General features: G+C 41.2%; 1 protein-coding gene across 1 annotated transcript in view; it reads left to right on the top strand.

Moving 5' to 3' along the window:
- Window positions 1-26,307, top strand: part of side-II (sidestep II transmembrane protein) — a 401,395-nt gene that overhangs the window by 308,578 nt on the left and 66,510 nt on the right. The gene's annotated exons all lie outside the window — the stretch shown is intronic.

Here is a 26,307-nt window from a genome sequence, read left to right as displayed (position 1 = left end):
GCCGTACTCGCTCCTGCCGCTCACAAGGATATGATTCATTTCTGAAGGACGCTGCTTCCCATTAGGCTGTTGTTGTTCCGCGTTCCTTTATCTTGCCCCACAGGAATACAGTCATCTGGCGTGCGATAGCGCTCATTCTAAGTAAGACTGCATGCTAATTTACAAAGTTTGCCATGGAACAGATTTGTATGTCCTGAGGGCTTCGGCTGTCTCAGATCGGAACGCTTGTGAGACCACGAGGCGCCGGCTGCACAGATAATCGATTGTAGCAGAGCGCGGGACAGGCTTTTGCAGTGTGTCGAGTGCTCAGCGCGACGGCGGGCAATCTTGAGAGCTGATTTAGCAGAGTTTATTTGCAGGGGAGGTGCAAACAGCTCGTTTCTTCCCTTCGTATTTGCCGAGCCATTACTCGCCGCTCGCGCACTCTCTTTAAACAGAATAAGTTAATCCAGGACTGAGTGAACTGTTTATGTCCTATTGCATCACGATATTTAGTTTTACAGTCATTTTAGTTTGGTGTTTACCGACAGCAAGAATTTATTTTGTACCTCCGTTAGTGCTACTAGGTTTCTTTTGTTTACAATACAATACAAATATTCTTTATTGATCACCAAAAGCAGTACAGAGACATTACAAAAATAAAAAAAATCAGGTAGACAATAGGCGGTCGGGGTTTGTTTAGAAGTTTTTATTCAGTAAAACCAATCATAAGTAGTAAAATTAATTCATATTTTTTTGTGTACGCGTTTATGTATGTTCGCTCCTTATTCACGTTAAACAACTTGACGGATTTGGATGAAATTTAAAATCGAAACAGCGTACATTTCTGTAAAATACATAATTTACCTAAGTTAACTTTCTATTTTGAAATTCTCGCGGGGAGGGAATCCAATGTAAAATGCCAAAATATTAACTGCTTAGTCCAGAAACACGGGTGTTTTTTACGCAACGTATTTGAATACCAGAATGTGTTTTTGGGAATTCCGATGAAAATTTTGCATAATTGCTATTTTTTTTAATTCAAATGATTCCTAATGGTTTATACGTATCTTCGTATAAATCAACGGGCAAAAGCTAGTCAGCCAAATAGTTAAACTTTGTCAATAAATTGTGTTCTCCAAATTCCGCCCGTTTCGCTTTTGCGGGGACACACAAAATTGTGTATTATGTTACTTTTTTCATGTGTGTTTTCATGTTTTTTTCTGGTTTATTTGTGTGTAATTGTGTAAATTTTATTGTATTTGTGTGTCTTCCGTATTTAGTGAATAAATGTCTTCTTTCTTTCTTTCAAATTATCGCAGAAGCAAACCAGTTTTTTCCATTTATATCCTCTTTTTATGAACTAAAAGATTTTTACCTTACTTCTGTACTACCATGCTTGCTTGCATAGACGCTTACTATACCTTAGCTTACCTTTTCTGGTCCCAGAGCGAGCTCACCTCTGCGTGGTAATAACGCCGCGTCGCTTCTAAAGGATTTCATTGGTTAAATTGATGAGTTGGAACTCGCATGCATCGAATTATTAGCTTATGAATGTGAATATTTCGAATTAATTCCCGGCACTTCATGAATGCTTGAGCTGAGCTATGAATTTGATTTAGGGATTGCGCTGCTGACTGTAGATAAGCCAATTATTTTTATACTGGCTGATATTCCAGTTACCATATTACCAATGTGATTCGGTAATGATAAAATACTTAGCGGGTAATTTTTAAAGGGTTATGGATAGTTCGAATTTTCGCTTATGCTTAGTAATTCGACTTGATGATTTAACGAATTGCATAGAACAATATAAAATGTACAATGTAGACAGCACCGGACAAGTGTGAATTGAGATAGCGGAGCGAGGGTCCTATACGATCAGAGGCAATCACTGACAGATAAATTACTAAGTTAATTTTTTCCCTAAAACTGATTTACGCTTGACTGGTTATAAAATTATTTGATGACTTGCACAGTATGTTTATGTATTTTTTCATTCAGAGTATGAGATTTCTATGTTAAAACCACACTAAAACGTTATGAAGATTAGATGAAATGAAAACAAACAAAACACAATAGTTTTACTAGCAGGAGTGGACAATAGTCGTCTACATCACCTTCATACCTATCATACATACGAGTATACATATTTCAAAGTAACGGCTCAGGATGAGTTCGTCCACAGTCCCATTTTGTCACCTTCTTAAATCGTCCTCATTCTCATACAGTCTACTGTTCTGATTCGCCAACATTCCCACATCGTCACTTTCCTATCTTATCCGCTTTTTTACGTGGGCCACACTGGGCTTATTTCGACTTCAGTGCTAACACGTCAACATTCCAATTTAGACCACAGTGCCAACTCGTCAACATTATTGTATCGTTCATTATCCAGACTAATATAAATGCTCTATAAATTATTATTGAAAAGGGGGCTTTTTTTGCAAATTATTCTCGGGATATTTTGCTATTTAAACGCTTAAATTGACCATATCTGTGAGACAACATCTGCTAAACGTGGACGAGTTGGCACTGCTGTCCAACTAGTAGTGTGGTCTATAAAAGAAAGTGGACGAGTTGACACTGTGGTCGAAATAGGAATGTAGAAAAAATGGGATATGGACGATATCATAAAGTGGACGAGCTAGGAAGGTGACGATTTAGGAATTGTAGGCTGACGACATGGCACTGTGGACGATTTAAGAAGGTGACGAAATGGGACTGTGGACGAAGTCATCCTGAGCCAAAGTAACGTTCAATAAATCATATATTGGGCTTCTACTTATAACTTCTTTTGGCTCATGCGCCGACACCGACTTCAATATAGTAGAAACTTATTTTCATGGTTTTTTGTAGTCGGTTGAATTTTTAATATTTTTTTTATTGTGTTTCACAAAATAATGTCTAAATACATCGACCGATCCAGGAAAGCAATTGCAACCATCTCTGCTGCAACATTCCGGCATAACTTTAATACATTTCGCGCCTTGTCATTTTCTTTCTGTGTACCTGTTTTCTGTATCGCTTACTATTTGTGGTGTTCACAATAAAGAGTCATGGGTTTTGTAATGCATGGTTAACTCCACGCCAGCCTAAACAAATCCGGAAATTTGGAAATAATTCCGATCCACATTTATTGCGACCCCTTAGGTACTTCGAATAGCGAACCTACTATGTTAAAAATAAAGTTGTGTTAAATATTTGTGATGTATAGATATATGATTTAATAATATTGTAAATCTTTTTAAAAAATCTCTTCTCTTCCGCTTTATTGTAATTCTTCTTAACAGAGGTTTTTTCCGAACCGGTCGTAGTTTTTTTGACATTCATAAGTGCTTGATATAGCCTAAATTGAATAAAGATATTTTGACTTTGACTTTAAAAAAATGATATCATAACGAACCAATGTAGCAGAAATGGCCTTGCCTAGTTACTTAGCAGCCGAGCCGATGTAGCACGAGTCCCGGAGTCCCGGAGTCCCGGGGCTGGCGGCGCGCCAGCGCGGTGCATTAGCGGCACTAAGCGCCCCGGGACGGCAAAAATTCCCGGAACTGCCACTCCGCCCGTTATGAAGTCAACAAACCGATTAAGCCATAACCCAGTTGGTTAGGCAATCTGGACTATATTTAAATATCGTGTTATCTACTATAACATTGACGGTTTTTAGGGTTCCGTATATCAGAAGGAAAAATGGGAAAAACTTTGTTGTCCGTCTACCGGTCTGTCCGTCTCTCAAGACCCTTTTTCTCAGGAACTCGTATAAATCAAGCTGAAATTTATATCAGATACTAGTATTAGCCCGCCCGCGATTTCGGTTATCGCGCGCTGTTCCCTCGGAAACTGCATTTTCCGGGATAAAAGTAGCCTATATCACTGTCTGGCCCATAAACTATCCTATGCCAAAAATAATGTCAATCAGTCGCTCCGTTTCGACGTGAAAGACGGACAAACATACAAACACACACACTTTCACATTTATAACATAAGTATGGATAAGTATTCATACAAATATTACCTAAGTAGGTCTGCTACTCATTAAGGCAGTGAAAAAAAACAAAATTCTAAGTCAACGCACTCAAAAGACAGAGTCGACAAATAAGGTGTTTCCGTACAAATCGCCGTAACCAAAAAAACATACAGCATACTTCCGGTTGTCCTAGAAACTTGAAAGTATGAAGGTAGCTCTTACAGAACAACTCTCAAGTCTGAAAGTTTTAACGTACATACACTTACATTCTGTACCTTAAACAGTGCATTTTAATGTGGCACAAGAATACTTCGATAACAAGCTAATTTCGTCGATTTACAATTCCCATTTAAACTCCACTGTTCATCGTTAAAAAACTAAAGTTACAAACAAAGCCTCTCCCGATAGTTGAACCGATCGCGGCTAACGGGACCGCGCGTAATCCGGCGCCGGCGCCGCCAACTTTCCTTATTAAACGCTGTAAATCTGCTCGCGCTCATATTGGAACTGCGATCCAACTCGCAATGAACTATTACCTAATGCAGCTCCGCAACTAATACTGGCTTGGGGACGCTAAGCGCTTAAATTCAACTGCCGCTTCGAAGATACGGCTAACTTAATCGCTTTATTCGGCAATAACGACGAGCTTTAATCGTTTATCTGATGGCAAAGGATCGCAAATAAAAAAATCAAATAGTTACACAAGGGTGTTTGTTACTGCTTCACGCTAAAACAAATGAAGGTATTTGGATGAAACTTAAATATGTTGCAGCTGGACATCTAGATTAATATTACTTACCTATTTTTTATCCCGATATATCCTAGCTATACCCAGGAGATCTAAATAAAAATTCCAAATCTTGACCGTTAAGTCAAGACCTGAAATTTTACAAGAGTACCCGTTATACAACATCAATGAATAAATAACTAAATTCACCAACTTGACACCAATTGATTTGATGATGACTGCAAATTATTTTTTTTATGCCGACGAGAATTTAGTAAAATCCTGGTCCTTTAATTCGCTTGCCAGCTCTAATAGTTTACACGAACGAAGCCGGGAATATATTCTAGTGCACTCATAAGTAAAAAAACCAAAGACTGATAAAACCCCATGCTGTTTTTAGAGTTCCGTACCCAAAGGGTAAAAACGGAAACCCCATTACTAAGACTTCGCTGTCCGTCTATCACCAGGCTGTATCTCATGAAACCGTGATAGTTAGACAGTTGAAATTTTCACAGATTATGTATAACTGTGGCCGCTATAATGACAAATACTAAAAACAGAATAAAATAAATATTTCTGCTCAGGGCTCCCATACAACAAACGTGATTTTTTTGCTAATGTCTAATGAATGTTGTATAGAATGGTAGGTACTACGTGTGCGAGTCCGGTTGCACTTGCCCGGTTTTATCAAACGCAGCAGCTGAGTAATTATCGTCACAGCACAAACTTATCCCCACGTTGATGACTTAACCAGCTAGTTTCTTTGATAAATCTTTCCGCTCAGCAAAGAAGCAATTTGCATAAACCCACGCGATCACACTCGGCGACGCCCCGAGCCACACTCCAGATCTCGAAGCTTGATAAACTTCGAAGGGAAACTAATAAAGCTAATTATCTCGGAAAGACTTGCGTTTTCGATCCAATTATTTGACCCCGGAGTTACTAAAGACGGTTAATGTTTAGCCCGCGAATGTATCGGATGCCTGTCATCATCATCATCATCATCATATCAGTCATAGGACGTCCACTGTTCAATATAGACCACCTGCAAAGACCTCTAGTTGCCTCGGTTGGAAGCGGCGTGCATCCACCGTGAACCCGCGACTTTATAACCAGGTCATCCGTCCATCTCGTTGGTGGACGTCCTACGCTGCGCTTGCCGATTCGCAGTCTCCACTCGAGAACCTTTCGGCCCCAACGACCATCTGTTCTCCATGCTATATGGCCTGCCCATTGCCACTGAGCTAATTCGCTTGGCTATGGATTCCTGTGAGCTGATTTAATTATTCAGCGGAATTATTTTTTGCGCGAATGGCAATGCCGGCGCAACGGGTTTGTTGGTGATCGCTTTACACCAGAGAGGTGTTTTTGGTTAAAACAACAGTCCATTGTTGGTCCATTATCCTATGTTCAAGTGTGCAGGTATCGGACATATGTCGACAAAGCTTTTCATAAGAATAGGTTCAAAAACTAAACTGGCTGACTGGTCTATCATCAGATCAGCTTGATGGTACCGTATTATTGTATTGTCATCGCAGAACTATGCAAAATTGGCAATTTTCATGTCAATAGTTAGAAGCGGGTGAAAATTAGGTCACAAGATGCTATTACATACTTAGATACAGATTAGTCGCATTATTATATTGCGAGCCCGTAAAGCCAACGAGTTTCTAGTGGTCAATCGAGCGCCGCAATGTAAAGCAAATTGCACGATTTTTCTTGCAAGTCTAAACTCGACTTTAGCCTCGCTACGTTTTCGCCTGGTCTGTGTTTTTCACCAATTTAAAAAGAGGTCATTAATTCGTTTTTTTTTTTTATTTATATTCAGAAAGGTAGCATATTATACATGATTTAACGCTAAATATCTTCTCTACATCGTCTACTTACTAGTCATCTGAAGTGTCTCAAGTCCAGTGCAGGCGTATCTCCTCCGACCCCCGCCGCGCAGTTAATTTCCTTAACCAAATAGCCGCCACTCCAACTAAACTAACTCCCATACAACCTTTATGTAGCAAGAGCGGATAAAATATGTTCTCTCCTACCATTCCTAGAATACATTTCAACTCCAGTGCCGTCCTATTGTAATTTAAAACGATTACACAGTCGGTCGCTTCCAGAACGATGTTCCTTTAGGCGTCAATTTTTGAGGCTGTTTCGACGAGTTTAATTCATAATGACGACATTTTTTAAACAAATTTACAATGTGATATTTATATTCCAAGTATTGAATTAAGATTGTGTCACTTAAGTTTATTTAATCAATATTTATTTAAAATATAAGTAAGTACCTACATGTTCCATATTGCACATATGATGTATGTACTCGTAGAGCACATGTGCCATAACACCTAACTATTTTTAACTCAAAAATAATTTATAGTTTATTAATCTCAGTCCAGCCGTCATTCGGGCGGCGTTTTATGTTCGGTACCCCTTTAATTGCGTTCACGAGTTATGAACTAGACTAGGCAACTAGTAAGCTGGACTCATAACTAAAACAAGTTTGAGTTTAACTCGTGTCCGCGGAGCCCGAGTGTCATCGGCGCGGCCGGGCCCGGGGCCGCTTTGTGCGAACGAAACCCGTTCTCATATTTATTTTGCGGCAGCCGGCGGCCAGTGCCTGCTCATTTTTATTACTCTCTCATTTCCACTCGCCTGTCTTGTTTAATTAGGAGGGGTAGCGTTCTATGCTTTTTATCTTTTAATGCTTCAGCATTTTGATTTTAATAGTGTACTCGCCTCCGAGAGCGGCGCTGTTGTTTAATTGCGGTTTTTCACTTTTATTTCAGGCTAAAGTAACTCAATATCATTATCTGTCTGTTGATTTACCATCGCGCTGGATCACCGCTTATCTTTACGACCCATGAAATCCGTTCGTTATGCACAATCTTGAATAAAATTATTTTAACGAGCTTGATATTGAATTACCTGAAAGGCTCTCCTTCCGGAAGGAACCGCAAATCTGGCTTGTTACAATAATAGCTGCAGTCGTTAGCTTTTTGAATGTCTGGCGCGGGCGGGCGGAACGGTTTTTCAGGTGGCGCTTATCTGTGTCCCTCGTTTCGCTAATTCCGCTGCAGAAGCGAGCCTCGAGCACTCTCGGCTGGATAGCTCTCGGTGCGAGCTGGCTCGTTACCGCGCGGCGTCCACTGCCGCGGGCGGCGCGCGGGCAGCGGCCCGGCCCGGCCCCGCGCGGCAATGGACGCGACCCGCCGCCCCGCCTCGCGCGCTCAAACGAGATTTTTATCTCTTTACGGTGACGCTGCCGCTGAATTGTAGTTCGTGTCCCCGGCGTCAGTTTGCACTTTACGAGCGACGCCAAATCCTATGCAGCCTCGCTTGCTGACGCCGCGATTCAATCCAATGAGTACGGTTTCCTTATCTTATTCTATCAGCTTCGATCGGGACCTTAGCGATTTTAGCTCCTCAACTGTATAATGTGACTTGGAAATATCTTGCTTCATAGACTCAATTTAGTTCATATCGTGCGCGAGATCTGCACCGCTTAGCACAAAGTAGGAAAGTCTTTAAGGCTGGCTTCGACTGCCAAACTTTAATGATTCTAACCGAATACTTACTAATTTATTAACTTCAATTTACAATGTCACTTTACTAAGATATGTTTGGGTCGAATCATTTTTAATTTGCATTCATTGAGCGCCAGATTGACTATCAGAAAGTTTTTTGGCTTACTTCCTTTTATTTATAAACCCACAAATAATATATACAATAATTAACAAAAAATAAATAAAAATAGAACTAAAACTAACTTACTTCTTAAGAATCTATTTAGGTACAACATATATAGGTAGAATCCCGGTATGGAAATTTTAATTAGTAGAAGTGAAATATAGAGGCGTTACATTTTTCTCTTGCCTGTTGACTTATTGTCCTGTATTACTTTCGCTGCGAAACTCGTTTTGATTTTGATTTTCAATTTCAAATTTAAACTTTCAAGACAAACCTTTTCTACATGCTATCGCTCTGCTACTTTTGCTGTGTGCGCCGTTTCGATCTTGTAGATGAGTAAACTCCAGTCATGTATTGGAGCTGACTTACACATTTTCTTATCGAATTTTATGTAGTCACGCCTTTAAACCACGTTAATGTCCAATAGATTTCACCCGTATTGCTAATGATATAAAATTAAAGATGTCAACGTTCTATTGGGATAGTGACGAGGAGTTTGCCGTTTACCTATTTAAAAGAAGCATTCATCAAACTTGCAACCATCTACTGAAATAAGTATTACGGATTTATCTTAAAACACTACTTTTTTTACAATCCGGCGTGATCAGTACCATCAAACCTTTGGGCCTATTTACTCGTTGTGTATAATACGTACAGCGACGATCACAACAGCAAGAAATGCCTTCAACGAATTCGAGCCGACGATACAATTCATGAAATTTAATGGCGGCGATGACTACAGAATATTTAATCCGCTCATAACCGTGTTATGATAAAGCGTCATAATTACTGCGTAAGGGCGCGTACGCACGGCAATCAGTCGCGGCGCCGGCACGCGCGCGCGATAAATCCACACCCCCCGCGCCCGCGCGGCGCTTTTTACGACGCGCGTGACCACCGCGAGTGGCCGCCCGTCGTTTGTGCACACATAAAAGAGGGCGCCACTTAAGATACGGACGTAAATGACTCCTTTACTTCTGCGGCCTTGTTACTTTGTAAACTTTTTGCTCCTCAGCTTTATTACAGCGTTTAGCCAGAAAGTGACAGTTTACTTCGAGTATACAATATCAAAGATTTCTACCGGGACAAGTACTCTCATTGTTTCTGAGCGTAAAATAAATAAGGAAGAGTAAACTTTTTAATAAACCGGAGCGTCTGCTGCCGGTGCCGCGCGGTATGCGGCGCGCGTCGCCGCTGTCTCATTTCTTTCTTTTTAAATTAGAGCGGGACGTCACGTGCTCGCTCCGTGCGTCTCGCTCGTAATAATATTCATAATTCACTCTTATTAGAAGCGACGCGTGACTAAACTCCCGCCAACCAATAAAGGTGTCAAGCTGGAACGTGCCGCGCGGCAACTGCGATTGACACTTGTTAGCGCTGCGTGCCTGGCATAGGGTCACGGGTTACTATGCGAGTGGCTCAATTTTCTATATATTTCTTTGCTTACAGGGCTTAGAGCTATGCTTGGAGTTTCTTTGCGCGATAGAATCCGGAATACGGAAATTCGTCGAAGAACTAAAGTCACTGACATAGCTGGAAAAATATGCAAATTGAAGTGGCAATGGGCAGGCCACATCGCTCGAAGAACAGATAACCGTTGGGGGAGAAAAGTCCTCGAGTGGCGACCACGAACCGGAAGACGAAGCGTTGGCAGGCCTCCCACCAGGTGGACTGACGACATCGTGAGAGTAGCGGGAAACCGGTGGAGGCAAGTGGCGAGTTGTCGTTCATTGTGGCGTTCTAAGGGGGAGGCCTTTGTCCAGCAGTGGACGTCTTCGGGCTGATGATGATGATGATGATGACAGGGCTTAGAAAAAAAAACATCGTTAACCCTACATTAGGGGTGATAGTTCCATATATTTTGACACTACTCGTATTTGACCCTGGGATAGCACTTAACTCGGAGTTACGTATAGTTAAGGCTTATAACTAAACCAACAAAATTTGGAAAACCCCGACTTTGTCAATTCAAAGTTCAATATCTCAAAAACGGCTGAACCGATTTTGATAAACCATATCTAAGAAGCATCGCTAGAAAGCCTGATTTCAAATTAAAGAAACCGCATTTAAATCGGTCCACCCGTGTAAGAGCCCACAGACAGACACACAGACAGACACACAGACAGACCCACATAACGGTCAAACTTATAACCCCTCTTTTTTTGTCGGGGGTTAAAAAAATAACGGACTGACATCGCGCAAAAAACGCACAGCCTGAATCACCGAAGAGACTTGAAATTTGACAGACATTCCTTGAAGATCACAAAGGTGCACTAAGAAGATAATTTAAAAATTCATATAACTTTTTCCATGCTCCGATAGTTGAACAGAAATCCCAGAGTTTTACAAATTTTCAATGTCACATCACATCATCAGCCACTAGACGTCCATTGTTAAAGCAAAAGGCCTCCTTTAAACGCCACAATAAACAAAAACTCGCCACTTACATCCACCAGTTGCACGCAACTCTCGCTAGTGCACGGTCCTACCAACGCTTCGTCCTCGTGGTCACCACTCGAGAATCTTTCTCCCCCAACGTTTATTATGTTCTTCGAGCGGTGTGGCCCGCCCATTGCCACTTCAATTTGCAACATAGCTCTGTATTATTCTCACTCGGTAGTAAGTAATTCTTGCAAGGATTAAAGTTCTAAGTGCAATAGTATAACGATTGAATCACGATCGGCCGTCCGTGGCGCAGGTTTGCTTTACAGTTTTTAACTCGCAAGTTTTCGTGTCAAGCCTGTGGCGCCCGTGAACAAACTCCGCCGTGCTATCTGCTGCCTCACTCTCGCCCGAGGTTACTTCTAAATATCTCAACTATTATAATAAATCAGCAGTACAATAGTTAACCGGTTGCGAAGAAAGTTCGCCTTTCTCTACGTGCCTTTGAGTGGAGTCCCGAAATAATTGTGACGGGGGGGCGTGTGTGGGGGGCATAATACAAATCCCGAGCATCGTATATCAAGGGCGGAATATCTTAAGCTATTGTGCGGTTACGTAAGCGGAAGTGTTGACTTCACTTTAGGCTCGTGCTGCGTTTAGTCTCGCGCTGCTGCGGCTGCTGATTAGGCTAGGAGCTCCGCCATCGACCATAAATCTGAAAAACATACATACTTGCTCAGTTCGTCTTTTTCTCTACGGCGAAGGCTAAAAGAAATGTTTTGATCTACTGAAATTTAAGTTTTTTGCGGAGGTCCATTTGCAAAATAAAATAGATAAACTTGATTTGCACCTTTGCGAAGTAGTGCGGTCAAGCTATGCGCCTATAATAGGTACGTTGGATATTTGAAGTCATGTAGTTGATTTTATTTGTATGTAGCTATTATTGTAAGTATAGTCTTCGCAGCTTTATCTAATAAATTCTGAAGCTACTTAATGCCAAACACCAACCAGACCAAACCATAAACCAAATTGAACAGCAGTGCCATAATATTTCAATCAGTCAGTTTTCTTCTTGTTAAATTCCCTGTACTTTTTACATATTTACCTGTTTATGCTATTACAACATGACTCCCGTAACTTCCTCATCATTCAATTTTTTTATCGTTGCGCTAGTATATGTATTGGCATGGCTCGTGCCAGTAACTGTCCCGGTGGGGCGAGTGGGCTGGCGCGTGCGAGCGCGGCGCCGGCGCGGGTCCCACTGGCTCCCCGCCAAGCGTTATGTATTCATGCTCGAATATTTCGCAGCGGGCACTGAATCCGCGGCCTCCACAAACACTGCATACATTACTCCTAACAACTCACCTGAAGGGATAATAAGGGTTAGTAATATACTACAAAAACAATACGCATGCTGAACGGATGGTCAATATGGAGGGTAGTTGTGAAGTTACCACAGCCTTCTTACTGTGGGAACTTGCACCAAGCTCAAATTGTAACGTAAAATCTTTAATTCACGATCCCCGCTTGAGAGACCAATAATGGCCATATCATACTCATCCCAGCCTATATACGTCCCACTGCTGGGCACAAGACTCCTCTCAAAACAAGAGAGCTTGGGCCATAGTTCCCACGCGGTCCTCACGATGTTTTCCTTCACCGCAAAGCTCGTAGTAAATATCAAATGTAATTTCGCACATGAATTTCGAAAAACTCAGAGGTGCGAGCCGGGGTTTGAACCCACGACTCTCTGCTTGAGAGGCGATAGGTCAAACCACTAGGCCACCACGTCATATCATATCAGTAGGTATAGGTAGGCCATATCAGTAGGTAAATATTTAGCTACCAGCGCTAATTTTCTTCAGCCAATATCCAATATCGCTGTCGCTTTAATAACCGTACTTTTAGTACTGTAATGAAGAGTGGAATTTCCTGTTAGCATCCGTGTTCCCTGAACTCTGCAGTTTGACTATCTTCAAATCAGGATCGCATCTACTATAGACAAATGTCCTTCTACGAGAAACTTCAGCCTTGTACAAGAAAATCTTAAATTAGGCAGATAATTAGTGCGGTTTTCTACCAGGCTAGTGAGAGCAATTCACTCACAATATATTTAAAAAGATCATAATTGCTGAAACTGCCTTCCATTGCCGGTTTCGCCTTTACGTGACCCACAATAAAAGTGCACCTGCACCTACACCGAGTCTGCCAGAGCCCTCACTGCAGCAATCAGCCCGTTTCGTGCCGGGCCCTCGACCCTGCCGCACTAATCCCAATCCTATTTCAAGTAATTTATGAGAAAATCGAGAGCTCACTGATATTACTTTTTCACGACTTTGACTCGTAAATCTGCCTTTCTTGTAAAAAGATAGAATTTTCCAACTCAAAGATTAAAAATATCCTTATCAAAATTACCAGTTACAAATTTGTGAGTACTCTGTAATCCCGAGTTTTTCTTTTGGACAAAGCAATCATTTGTTTTAGACATGCATACAATAAACATCATCATCATCATCATGACAGCCGAAAGACGTCCACTGCTGGACATAGGCCTGCCCCAAGGCTCTCCACTCAGACCGGTCTTGTGCTTTCCGCATCCACCGCGATCCCGCGATCTTAACCAGGTCGTCGCTCCATCTTGTTGGAGGCCTACCGACAGTTCGTCTCCCAGTCTGCCATAAACACAGCCATCATCATCATCATTATCAGCTGGAAAACATCCACTGTTAAAGAAAGGCCTCCTTTAGAACGCCACAATGAACGACAATCACTAGCTGCCCACAACTCTCGCGATATCGTTCTGATGGACAACATAAAGTGTAGCCATAATAATTATGTAATCACCGGTATCTAAATTACGGTGGCAACAAAGAAACGAAAGTTTTTTTGAGTGAGAGTGCTTATATTACTCTGTCACGCTAAAAATGCTCGACGTATTTGTATGAAAACCGATATTCCCACAGGATATCTCGAACTCTCAACCGCTAAATCTAGACTCCTAGAGGCGGGATATTTTGCACAGATGTTCTTTGACGACGGTATTTTTGCGAATACACATAAATAATTTGTAAAATTGTGGAATTTTAATTCAGCTGACGGACCTAATGGTTCACGCAAAGAAGCTTAGTTTTTTTAAATATTTGGAACAGCGGAAAAGGTTCCGCGGTATTTTTTCTTTAAAGCCAGCGCATCCAATGATGACTCGCGCCTCTCAAAATCGGGTTAGCGAACTTTACATCGAGTCCGGGATAAAGCATAACCTACTTAATTACGCGCCCGGTGTTTCCTGTACTAGTTTGTAAAAGTTTGTTGGCCTTTCCGAACTTCTGTTGAGATTGAAAACGAAATTTGTAATGAAGTCATAGTAATTTTATTATGTTGAGCTAATAACGTAATGTAGGTTATGCTCCGTGTATAGCCGAACAAATTGAGTCATGACCCAGGGTGGAATCTTTTAATAATCAATTTCACTATGATTTTTTTGCAGGTGGTAGGACCTTGTGCAAGGTCCGCCCGGATTGCTACCACCATCTTGCTCGCTAATCCTGCCGTGAAGCAGTAGTGCTTGCACTGTTGTGTTTCGGCGCGGAGAGAAAGACAGCCGGTGAAATTACTGGCACGTGAGGTATCCCAACTTAGGCCTCTAGGTTGGCAACGCGTCTGCAATACCCCTGGTGTTGCAGATGTTTATTGGGCGGTGGTGATCTCTTACCATCAGGAGACCCGCTTGCTCGTTTTCCATCCAGTCGAATAAAAAAAAAAAATTCCTTGACAAAAGTATGCGATGTCAATATGGCATTAGTAGCACCAAGGTTCCACCCTCATGATTAAATTTGTTCGACTGTACGTACTGTAGACTTGGTGAGTTTTCAAAATGGCTTAAATATCTAATTGTTACTAGCTTTTATTTAAGTTACAATCACAACTCCCGCGGATAGGTAGGTACGACAAGTTGGAAAATTGTACAATAGCGGACGTCTTCTGGCAGATGATGATGACTGCAAACTGTTAATATTATTATTAAAGTCTCGCTTATGATGTGAGCCACTGTCAATGTTTTTCAACATGTACCATTCGCTACAATTTATTAAAAAAATATGATTTAATTTGCATGGTCACTTTAGCGGTAGCAATTTTCCTTTCTGTCTTTATATTTTTAGCCATCGATTTATTCGCGAAACACGCTTTGTGAAAACGGCCGCAATTTAGAGCGCCTGATAAAATGAAGCACCTTCGTGCATAATTTAAAACGCAATAAAATGCCGTGAAACACGGCTAATTAGACAATAAAATTCCTCGCGGGACGCCGGCGCCGAATCAAAGGAGGAATCCGCGCTTCGGATTAACTGAGAGACGACAAATTTAATTATTCACACGAGAGCTGTTCCATAAGACCCCCCCTTCCCCCACACGCAATGCTTGCATACAACCGACATTTAGGGGTAACGCCCCAAAAAACAAAGCATCCGTACACGAGTATGAGTTACCACAGGTGAGCGATAAGGCCACAGGTGAGCGATAAGGCCACCTTACCTTGTGAATTATCTTCATGTACCTATGAACTAAAATAATTTCCTTGCTCACCCGCGACCTTATTATAGTTAAGCTTATATATGCAAAATATGCGTGTTCACGCAGTTCCTCCTCCTCCACACTGTAAGACCATACACAAATCACAAAAGTCACCACCACCACACCACACTGACGTGTTTTGAACTCAACCAGAGCTCATCTTCAAAGTAACACAACCGTACACCATGCTACCAGTTGTTAGACAAGTTGTCTGTCTGTTGTCATTGCTGTCAAATCATTATTCTCTCCGAGCATTAGATCGACGGACCGTCTGGCGCATCGCCTCCCAGACGGCGAATTACCAGCCCTGGTCACGAATACCTCGCCGTAGGTAACTCCCAAATTTAGCAACGTTTCATCTTACCGAGCGTATCTATTTCACTAAATTCCCCGATGCCACGGAATAAGTAATTAAAGCTGACGGTAAACTAGGTCGGAAGGTATCGTGAGAAAAGAAGCTCTTGAAATTAAGAACCACCTTCTTCTCGGTCCTTTAAGTGACTTTTGGCAGGAATTCACTAGTTTAGGTTCCTACCTATTGTCGTTGCGGTTATTTCTAACCCTTACCGTAGTTCATTTACATGTGACTAGTATTTAAATCGTAAATAAAACTTTTGCACTATAAATTCGTTTAACTTCCAAAAAGAATAAACGAGGTTGATCACCAAGAATAAACATCTTATATATATATAAAAGAAGAAACTGACTGACTGACTGACTTATAGATTCAAGTACAGCCCAAACAGCTGGGGCTAGAAACTTGAAATTTGGAATATATGTTCCTTATAGATGTAGACGCGCACTAAGAAAGGATTTTTTGAAATTCCCACGGGATAGGGAAATATCTAAACTTTTTTCGCTTCTTTGTTTGTAGTCGAATCTCTGAAACTATTGAGCCGATTTTAAAAATTCTTTCACCGTTAGTAAGCTACACTATCTTTGATTAATATAGGTTACTTTTTATCCGGGATAATGCAAAGTTCCCGCGGGATGGAAATAAATTAATTCAATTTTGGAGCTGATTTTGAAAATTCTTTCACCGTTAGTAAGCTACACTATCCTTGATTGATATAGGTTACTTTTTATCCGGGATAATCCAAAATTCCCGCGGGATAGAAATAAATTAATTCAATTTCGGAGCTGACTTGAAAAATTCTTACATGTTATGTGATATGACTATCCCAAATGACAAAGGCTACTTTTTCTTCGGAAAGTACAAAATTCCCAACGAATACAACTTCGGGGATGATTTTAAAAATTCTTTCACTAATAGAAAGCTACACTATTCCTCATTAGTATAGACTACTCTTCTTCGTAAAAATGCAAAATTCCCGCGGGATAGAAATAAGTGAATTCAACTTCGGGTCTGATTTTAAAAGTTCTTTCACCAAAAGTAAGCTACAGTATTCCTGGTTGACATAAGATACGTTTCAACTTTGGCACTGCTTTTATTTCTTCTTGATATAAATATGACTATCCTCGATGTCAGGCCACTTTTTTTTCGGAAAATCCAAAATTCCCATGGGATAGAAAAAACTGAATCAGAACTTCAGAGCAGATTTTAAAAATTCTTCCACTAATATAAAGCTACACTATTGCTGATCGGTATAGATTACTCTACTTTGGGAAAATGCAAAATTCCCGCAGGATAGGTAGAAGTAAGTAAGACAATCCAAATTCGGAGAAAATTCCCGCAGGGTCGAAATAAGTAAATTCATCATTGGGGTTGATTTAAAAATATATTTTACCAATTGGGAGCTACATTATTCCTGATTGGCATATGCTACTTTTCTCCGGGAAAATGTAAAATTCCCGCGGGATAGCAAAAAGTGAATTCAACTTCAGGGTTGATTTATTTATAATTCTATACCTAACTCTACCTGAACAGTACCATGACTGGCTGACTGACAGACAACGCATAGCCAAAACTACTGGTGCTAGAGACTTGAAATTGGCAAAGATGGACCTAAAGTAATACAGAGGTGCACTAGGGAAAGATTTTTAGAAAATCCCATGGAATAGGAAAATATCTCAACTCTGTTTGTTGGGGGTAATCTCTGAAACTACTGAGCTGATTTAAATAATTCTATTACCAATAGAAAGCTACTCGTACAATATCTCTGATGGACAGACTTCTTTTGTTAAATGCAGAATTTCCTCAGAATAAAAATAAGTGAATTCAATTTCGGGGCAGATTTTCAAAATTCTTTTAATAATAGAAAGCTACATTATGTCTCTAATCGACAATTAAGAATATTAAAATAGATCATAACAGTAAGTCATGTCCCGCGGGGACTTTACAATTTCTCGAGATACAATCTTATATCCTATATCGTGTAGGAAGTCGCCGGCAAAATAAACGCGTAGTACTTTAACGTCTATAACGTTTCAGCGAAACAGGGTTTCAGAGTTGGTACGAATTATGAATGATTAATTACGTATGTAGGTTGATTTTTGAATTCCAAAATGTGCACCATCTGTCCAAAAAAAAACAACGTTCCATGAAATCCTCCAAAAAATCAATCAAAACACGAAAAAAAGGATCGCAGAAAGTAAATGTATGTTAATTGTTACCCCAAATTTAACGAGAGCGAAGCCGCGGGCAAAAGCTAGTACTAACTAAAACTTTTACTTTTTAATTTCATTTACAACCTTTACATTTTTCCCTTGGAGACACACGTTTGAGCGTTTATTATTATTTATTAATATAATGCCGTATATTTACTTCTACATTACTATTCCGAGTCTGTGTTTAACCATTAGAAAGAATACAAAAAAAGGAGTCTCATTCAAGAACAGTACCTATTGTTTACTACTGTACTTTATGAACAACAACAAGTAACTTAATTTATTGAATCAGGCGTTACTTTGCGGAGGTCCATATCAATGACTCTAACAACTGCGAGTGTCGAAAATTTGCAGCATAAACGGCTGTATCTTTTGATTGCGTTGGCTTCTAAGTTTGATTTCTTCACAGCTCTAAGGCACAGTAGACCTGAGTATTTGATATGAATTTCTGCTTGATAACTCCACGGGTTCCTGAGAAAAAAGGTCTTGACAGACAGACAGACAGATGGGAAAAAAGTGATCCTATAAGGGTTCCGTTTTTTTCTTTTTGAGGTACAGAACCCTAAAAATGAGGCTGACAACACTTGCTGTACACTGATTAAACGATGTTCATACTTAGAAATTATTTAAATTTTCCAGATATTAAATTATACTTCGGACTCTTCAAGCTGCATCAAAATGCATGTAGTAATATGTTAAAGTTGATGATGCACTTTAGGAGTCCCTTGATAAATTTGATGACCTTTGTCAGTGCCCATTTACGTACAGTTCAGACGCATCAATTTTGGACCATTTTGACCTGATCGGCATTGAACATATCTTCAAACATTTTAATCTAACATAACCATACAACATTTTGCATTTTGAGGGTGGTAGGAGGTTGAATCAAACAAAAAATAATTTATTTAGTTCTAATAGCAAAAGTGGCGGCAGTGGCGGCAGTGGTGGCAGTGGGCGGGGCACATTGCTCGCAGGACTGATGGCCGATGGGGCCAGAAGGTTCTCGAATGGCGTCCGTGGACCGGGAGACGAGCTGTCGGTAGGCCTCCAACAAGATGGAGCGACGACTTGGTTAAGATCGCGGGATCGCGGTGGATGCGGAAAGCACAAGACCGGTCTGAGTGGAGAGCCTTGGGGGAGGCCTATGTCCAGCAGTGGACGTCTTTCGGCTGACATGATGATGATGATGAATAGCAAAAGTATCAAAATTATCTATGTCAATATTGACAGTCTCAAAAGTGATACCAGATTAAAGTTTCGTAAAAAAAGCTTGAACAGCTTTCGCTGGGCAAAGTATGCTATGAGTTGCGGCGTGCTGCGTGGTGCCCGCGCCGGCGCCGGTCAATGCGCGCTGATTGCGCCGCACCCGACCTGACTCGATTATCGGCTCCGCGATGCGATTACCCGAGAGTTAAACTCCCATTAGAATTGATTATCTAACAGAACCACGCTCTAGTGATGTTGATTACCTCATTATCGAAGTTTTAACCAGCTTTCTTCGGCAACTTCGCCCACGCGGCGGCAGTACATCGCGACTCGCTACTTAGAACAATACAGGCTTTCCAAACATTTACAATTTTCAAACTGAAGGTAAGCTACTTACATTTTATGCTAAGCTTAGAATTTTGTTCCTTCATCATTTTGTTTTGTAAAGTCGATATAACCTCACTAAATTATTGTTTCGAAGTCAACCGAGGTCGGGCAGCTCCGTCTAACGGAATAGCGGTTTACACTAACTTAGGTATATTTAGTAGGTACTGGACATACTGAGTAGTTTATTTGCATTCTGTCGTGAGTACATGACACTAGCTAAATAGATGCACGTGTGACAATTCAATTTGCAAATGTTGTTTTCTGCGGCGCAGTGTAAATAAATTAGCGGGCAATCGCCAGGTGTTGCCGGTCGATTGCCGCGCGCGCGTCCGGCGCGGTCCGGCGCTGTCCGGCACGAGTCAACACAAGATGTTTGCGGCTGCCTGTATTACCCCTATTTACACAAACGCGGCTCACGTTACACATATCGGGAATCCGCTGCGACGGCTGTTTCCGAGACGACACGACTTCATTATTTTACGGTATTAATTAATAGATATCCGTCGAACGGAATCCTCATTAGTAGCGCCCTTAATAATCCTCCGCGTCTTATCTTAACAATTACCATTAGTAGGTTTCCAAGCGAAAATTCTTCAACAGTTTCGTTTACAAACAGAGCGAAATCCATTGTGTCTCGGAAAAGAAATATTTTTTACTTCTAAACTTATTTTTACTCAATGTCCGTGGGTGGGGGAAAATATATCAGAAAAGAACGATGTCAAGGCTCATCTTTACTACGGTAGCTGAACATACTTTTGCTTTTATGAACAATGATATTATTCTTCTTTTGTTGAGAAAATCTGATGGAGTATTTTATGAATATAACATGTAAGGATCGAAGTGTGAAGTCAGGCGTGAGAGTTTATCTTGAGAGGAAACAATGTAATTGGCGCGTGATAGGTACCGTGCTGGCGGTAATTATTTAACAAGGGCATAAAATAAAGGTTAACTGTGCGATCAGGCGGCGCTTTACGGGCACCGGGTTAGTAGCCGGAGTAAGCGGCCGGCCGGCCGGCTTTTCGTGTGCTACCTCCCTAATATATACGAATTGAACAATGATGGTCACTTTTTGACTACCAATACAAGACGATACAATAGAAAGAGATACAGATAAAATAATGTACCAAATTTTCTAGACTCATTCATCTTTTAGTCACCAGACTAAACGTCCCTCTGCTATATAGAAATACAGAGGTGTCGCTATGAATGAGAAAGCTTGGACTGTACTATCACTGGCACACTCTGGATTGGGAACTTCATACACACCATTTAACTACATCATAACTATAGCAAATTTCAAATTTAATTCATCAATCCCCAGCCATCATTAAGAGGCCACCCCAGTGTGCTCCTATTGGGAATTTTACATACACAGAAGAATTTATGATCTTCACAATGTTTTTCACCGAAAATCAGTCTGGAAAATACTCGTAAATTCAGAAAAGTAGAGCAGATTCGAGCCCACGCCACGATCCTCCGCTTGAGAGGCCACTGGGCTACCACGGCTTATAATTAGTAAATTATATAAGTTTTTTTAACCGGCGAAAAAAAACGGAGGAGGTTCTCAAGTCCACCATACCACATAATTACCACGCATAATTTTTTACAGAGTACGAGTAGTCCGATTTGAATAATTCTTTTTTATTGGAAAGCGAGAGTGATCCCATATACATTTCGAAAAAAAAAACCTAGGAAACCAGGGGATGATTGATTATTCAGTCACTAATTGTAATGTATGACCAGGCATAACTCCTCCATTACGCACGAAGCGGTTTGCCTCTTCTTTCATTATGCGGACGGCTAAGGAGTGGAACTCTCTGCTGAGGTCAGTTTTTCCGGAACGCTATAATCTGAACATATTTAAGGTCAAAGTGAACAGACACCTTCTGGGCAAACGTGTACCATCTTAGGCCTCATCTTCGCCTTCCATCAAGCGAGATTAAGGCCAAACGTAAGCCTATTTTTATATAAAAAAAATAAAAAAAAAAAAATAACTTTTTGCAGAGTGGTCCGATTTTGATGACTCTTTTTTATTGGATAGAGTATACCTTCAAATTGCTATTATATAAATTTTGATGGTGACTGATGGGCTGTGTATCACTCCTCCTGGCTCGTGCTACGGCACAAACTTCAAACTGGTACCTAGCATAAGGTTAAACAAAAAAGGTTTATTATTTTTGCTTTTCAGTTTTTTCGGCGGTCTCCTTGTTGCCTGCGGGCGTATCGCCGACGCGCTCGCCCGTGAACTCGCCCAACAGCGGAAAATTACACGTGCCCTAACTCCAGAGTAAACAGTTCGAAACTTTCGTACACTCAGCGCCCTTGACTATAGCCTTGATTGGACTATAATTTTACGTCAAATTAAAGTTTTAGTCAGAATAAATACCACAACGCTACCGTTTAGAAGACTAGTATTTTCCCGTGACTTCGCTGGCTTGAATCATAAGTTTCGGCAATTGAAATAAAATACCATACCATTTTCGTATGGAGGATTTCAGGTTTCACTAAGCGGTTCAGATTCTAGGATTTTACAATTATGATTCCCGATCCTACGGGAACAGGATAGGAAGTAGCCTATCTCATCATCCTCATCATCAACCGGAACACATCCACTGTTTTCCCTTAGAACGCCACAATGAACGACAACTCGCCACTTGATCTATGTGTCCTCCCGTTTGAAACCCAAATCTTTTCGCCTGTTTTAGTGAGAAAGAGTAACATAGCCAAACCCACTCACACACTTTCAGAATTTATAATTTAAGTAGTAGAGTAAAAAAAGGAAAACTCCCTAAATAAACTTTGTTTATCTTTTGGACTTTATGCAGTCACGACCATTTTGCAGTAGCTGCATATACGAGTACAGCGCAGCGTTTCAGCGTCGGTACTTTCATAAAGTGTAAAATAATGCGCGCTGCATGCGCCCATTGAGGCATGCAGGCCGCGTGTGGCATGCGACATGCGGCACGCGGCGTGCGGCACGCGGTAAGCGCCGCGCAACTTAATAAGCAGCTTGGCTGGCAGCCAGAATTATGAAACTACACAATACGCGGAGTCAGCTGCGATTAAGATTTTTACTGCCGCCGACTCCCGGTTCCGCAAAAATACAATAGGTCGTGCATACTCGCCCTAGATTTTATGTACTCGGTCTGTATTTATGCATAATCCTCTATGTCTGTGCCGTGCCCGGTTTTAGAGTAGGACGGAACCCGGATGTCGTAAAAGGCGACTAATGAACTTGATGTGAGAGTGAGCAGCGGCGCTATTACCAATTACGTACTCCGAATCCAGCCATGTGGTGTAGAAGGAAAGGGAAAACCACATTATTTTCCAAAGAAAATCGTCATAAACGTTCACTGATTCTCAACCGACGATCACGACCGCTCTGTCAAGTGTAGCGACTTAGAAGAAGATGATAATTATTACAGCTTCAACGTTAACGAGTATTTAACAGTCGATCAAAAGCTGGTATTGAATATTTGCCGCATATTAGTACAGAACTCCGCTCTGCACGCATTTGGTCAGTATTTAGTATTACATTTTGATTCATGTATGCATGAGTACTCCCACTGAAGCATCGAACTGAACAGCATCAATAAAAACCGGCTGCGCGCCGCCGAGCAACGAATTATCGTTCTTTATGTTCGAATGTCAAGAGGACATTTTAAATTTATACCGCGACACACAATTCGCCAATTCTATAAGGGGGCCTTAGCTTACATAAAAGAAGGGAAAGGAATACAGAAGAGCGCGTAGCATTACAACATCCATTGAAGGGTACGTGACAACCGCGGGGCGCGGGCGCCGCTCCCGGATTTATCGCGCTTACGTGATCGTCGTCGCTGGAAAAGAAAGAAATAAACCCGGCGGGATAACGAACACGATATAATCGCTGCATTATTGATAATAGGCCTGACAAATCCGCGCACCGCGAGCTCGAATCGGCTTAGCGTGTTCAACCACTTTCGCTAATCCATCGTGAACGCTTCGCATTATGTGCGTCGGGGAAATTTATACAAATAAAGTATAAGCAAATTTTCCGCAAATGGTATTACAAAGATTGGGACTCGAATCAGATTAGAAATGTCGAAGTTAGCGTCGGAGTCTCAGCTGCGCGCTGGGATTTGCGTGGATTGGCGTTCCTCGGGGCGCGGGGGGGGGAGGCTGCATTGAGAGCAAACAGCGCTTGTTTGGCTATCGGCTCGTCCACCTGGAGGCGAGCCGCAGCGCCGTTAATCTACGCCGCCGTCGCGATCGCAAACTAGCCCGACTAAACGGCCACTAATACAGGGATGCACTTCGCAAACACCCCGTCTTAAACAAGCTATAAGATATCGCAAGAAATTCACCGTAAGATTTACACTACAGCCTTGACTTGCCACCTTTGCGTTTCATGAGCAAACCGCTTAGTTTCTTGATAACATACGCTTTCAGAGGCTTTCAGCGATATCTCTCTGATTTAGACCTTGATTACCATTAACGAGCTCCCGATATTTTGGGGCTTCACCAGCGTCATGATGATGATAGAGATGCATCGAATATCGGGAGCTTATATGCTATCCCGTTGCTAATGTTTCTAAAGTAGGTAATAAACAATTAATTATGAGAACTGTACTATACTGAGTTTTCCTTATCACTTAATTAACGTAAAGTTTCACAGAGACTGGACGTTCCGTTCGGTAGTTGTATGATTAGTGATGCTAATTAATGTAGAATCGATTATATCAAGAAGCTCGAGTAGACACCGTGCGGCGGGCCGGGCGGTTGGACCGGGGAGCGCCACGGAACTCCGTGAAGCGCTACGGAGCGCCATGTTGACCAAGTGCTTCACGACACTACCTTTATTAGCTCACCCTTATCGCCAAGCACCACTCGCCGTAGTAACTCTCTGATTTTATGTTTTGCTAGACAATGGACTTCTGAAGTCAATGTGTCATAAGCAGCATGTTCTTTAGGTCTTTGGCTGTCGGATACATTTGAAAGAGATGGTGACAATTTGTTTCTGTTTCGCTTTGCTATATTACATGTTGATTTCATTACACTTTTCATAATCTTAAATGTATCATGACTTGATGGCCCTAAAAGAAGACCAGCGGTGGCTTTATTTAGGGTTCCGTTTCCGAAGGTTTCAAAAATAGCCCATTGCAGTCACTCACGTGTCCGTTCGTCTGTCCAAATATCGCACAGGCTTTAAAATCAAACGACTTTGAGCTGCAGTCACATCGACATAAAGTAGGTACTCAGATGTCAATATGCGGCATAAAATTATCACGATATAAGCATTTTGTTGTCCCAAAGCCGCAAATGTAGCCGAAGAATATTTTTAAATGTTCGTTTTAATTGTTTGTTGTTTAAAAAGTGAAACGAACATAAAATAAAAGTAGGTATGTTGTCAATAAATAAAAATATGCTAGCTGTTCAAGTTCAACACAGAGGTGAATTGATTCTAAATAGACATAATGTAAAAAGGTTTAGAAGGCCGTACGATTTTAATAACCATAAAAGCCAGCCGATGCGTTAATGCGTACACTGTTTTATCGCGTCAATATATTTTGCTACGGCTCAATGCAAATTGAATGCACAGTTTGCATCGATTTGTGGTAGAGGATTTGAAATGAAAGCTAATGAAATATGACAGCGGTGCAATGTGCAATTGTGCAATGACGCGCGGCCGCAGCGATCTGGGGCCACGGCCACATCGCGCCTCGCGGCCACATCGACGCCACATCGGTTAACGAGGCGGCCCGGCGCGGACACCGCTTTTGATCCTATTTTGTTCATATTCAACGATAAACTTGTTTCGGCTTTTCGGTGCCAGCTCGAAATAAGGGCTTATTGCCTCTGTTATTTTAGCCGATATTTTCGTAGTTTATCGCGTCAATCACAGCGGAAGCTGCAGTGAAAATGCTTCGGTAATTTTCCGGGTTCATTTAACTCGGTCGTGATACTGTTTTTCAAAGGGAACTGTCACTATGTTTAAATAGCCTGTCAGGCTTAACGAGTTATACCTAGTGCCATCCACGAAGATGCGTGATTTTTGACATTGTAATAAGAACTACGGCACGCGTCATCGTGGATCTACCTATAATAGTAGCAACTTTAATTTGCGATTTAGTATTGTTTTTAGGATTCCGATCGGTTTAGAGTTCTGTGTGTACGCCTGAAAATGTGGAACCCTTCTAGGATCACTTGTAATCGGTTTAAATAGTATAGCAATTTGAGCTAAATCTACGGGACCAATTAAGTGTAGATTTTATTGAAAATACAAACTGAAATAAAGATGCACAGAAAAAACAGAAATAAGCTGGAATATCGGTATTCCGTACGTGCTATACCGCTACAACTGATGGTACGGTAGAACGAATTTCCCCTATGCACTCATATCTCAGCTTGTTGAAAAATTTGGATTGAAATAAAAAATACAAAAAGTGTAGATTTTATGTTACTTAAACAAATAATGAACGTAGTAGGTACATAAATTAATGAATTATGAATTCAAGGGCACTAGGAACTGTGAGGGCTACGGCAAATTTCAGCTGTCTATCTATTACGGTTCTAGTGATCCAGCCCTGTGAAGACAGACAGACGGATAGTAGGTATAGCGATATGAATAAGGTTCAGTTTGTCACCCTACGGGTACGGGTATGGCTATAGAAATGGCTGTGGGCCAGTCAACACATTCAGTGATATCAACTTCACGATCGGTTTCTTTTAACAAGCTTTTATTTAGTTTCACCTGTCCCGTTGTCTGTCTGTAATCAAATCTCGCAAGGTAAATTCGACCAACTTCCAGTCGTTGGATTGACTTGTTTGGTATACTTATGTAAAT

The sequence above is a fragment of the Choristoneura fumiferana genome, chromosome 3 (assembly GCF_025370935.1).
Source record: "Choristoneura fumiferana chromosome 3, NRCan_CFum_1, whole genome shotgun sequence".
NCBI classification, from domain to species: domain Eukaryota; kingdom Metazoa; phylum Arthropoda; class Insecta; order Lepidoptera; family Tortricidae; genus Choristoneura; species Choristoneura fumiferana.
Note: the sequence above shows the minus strand (reverse complement) of the source record. Positions and strands in the feature narration are given on the sequence as shown.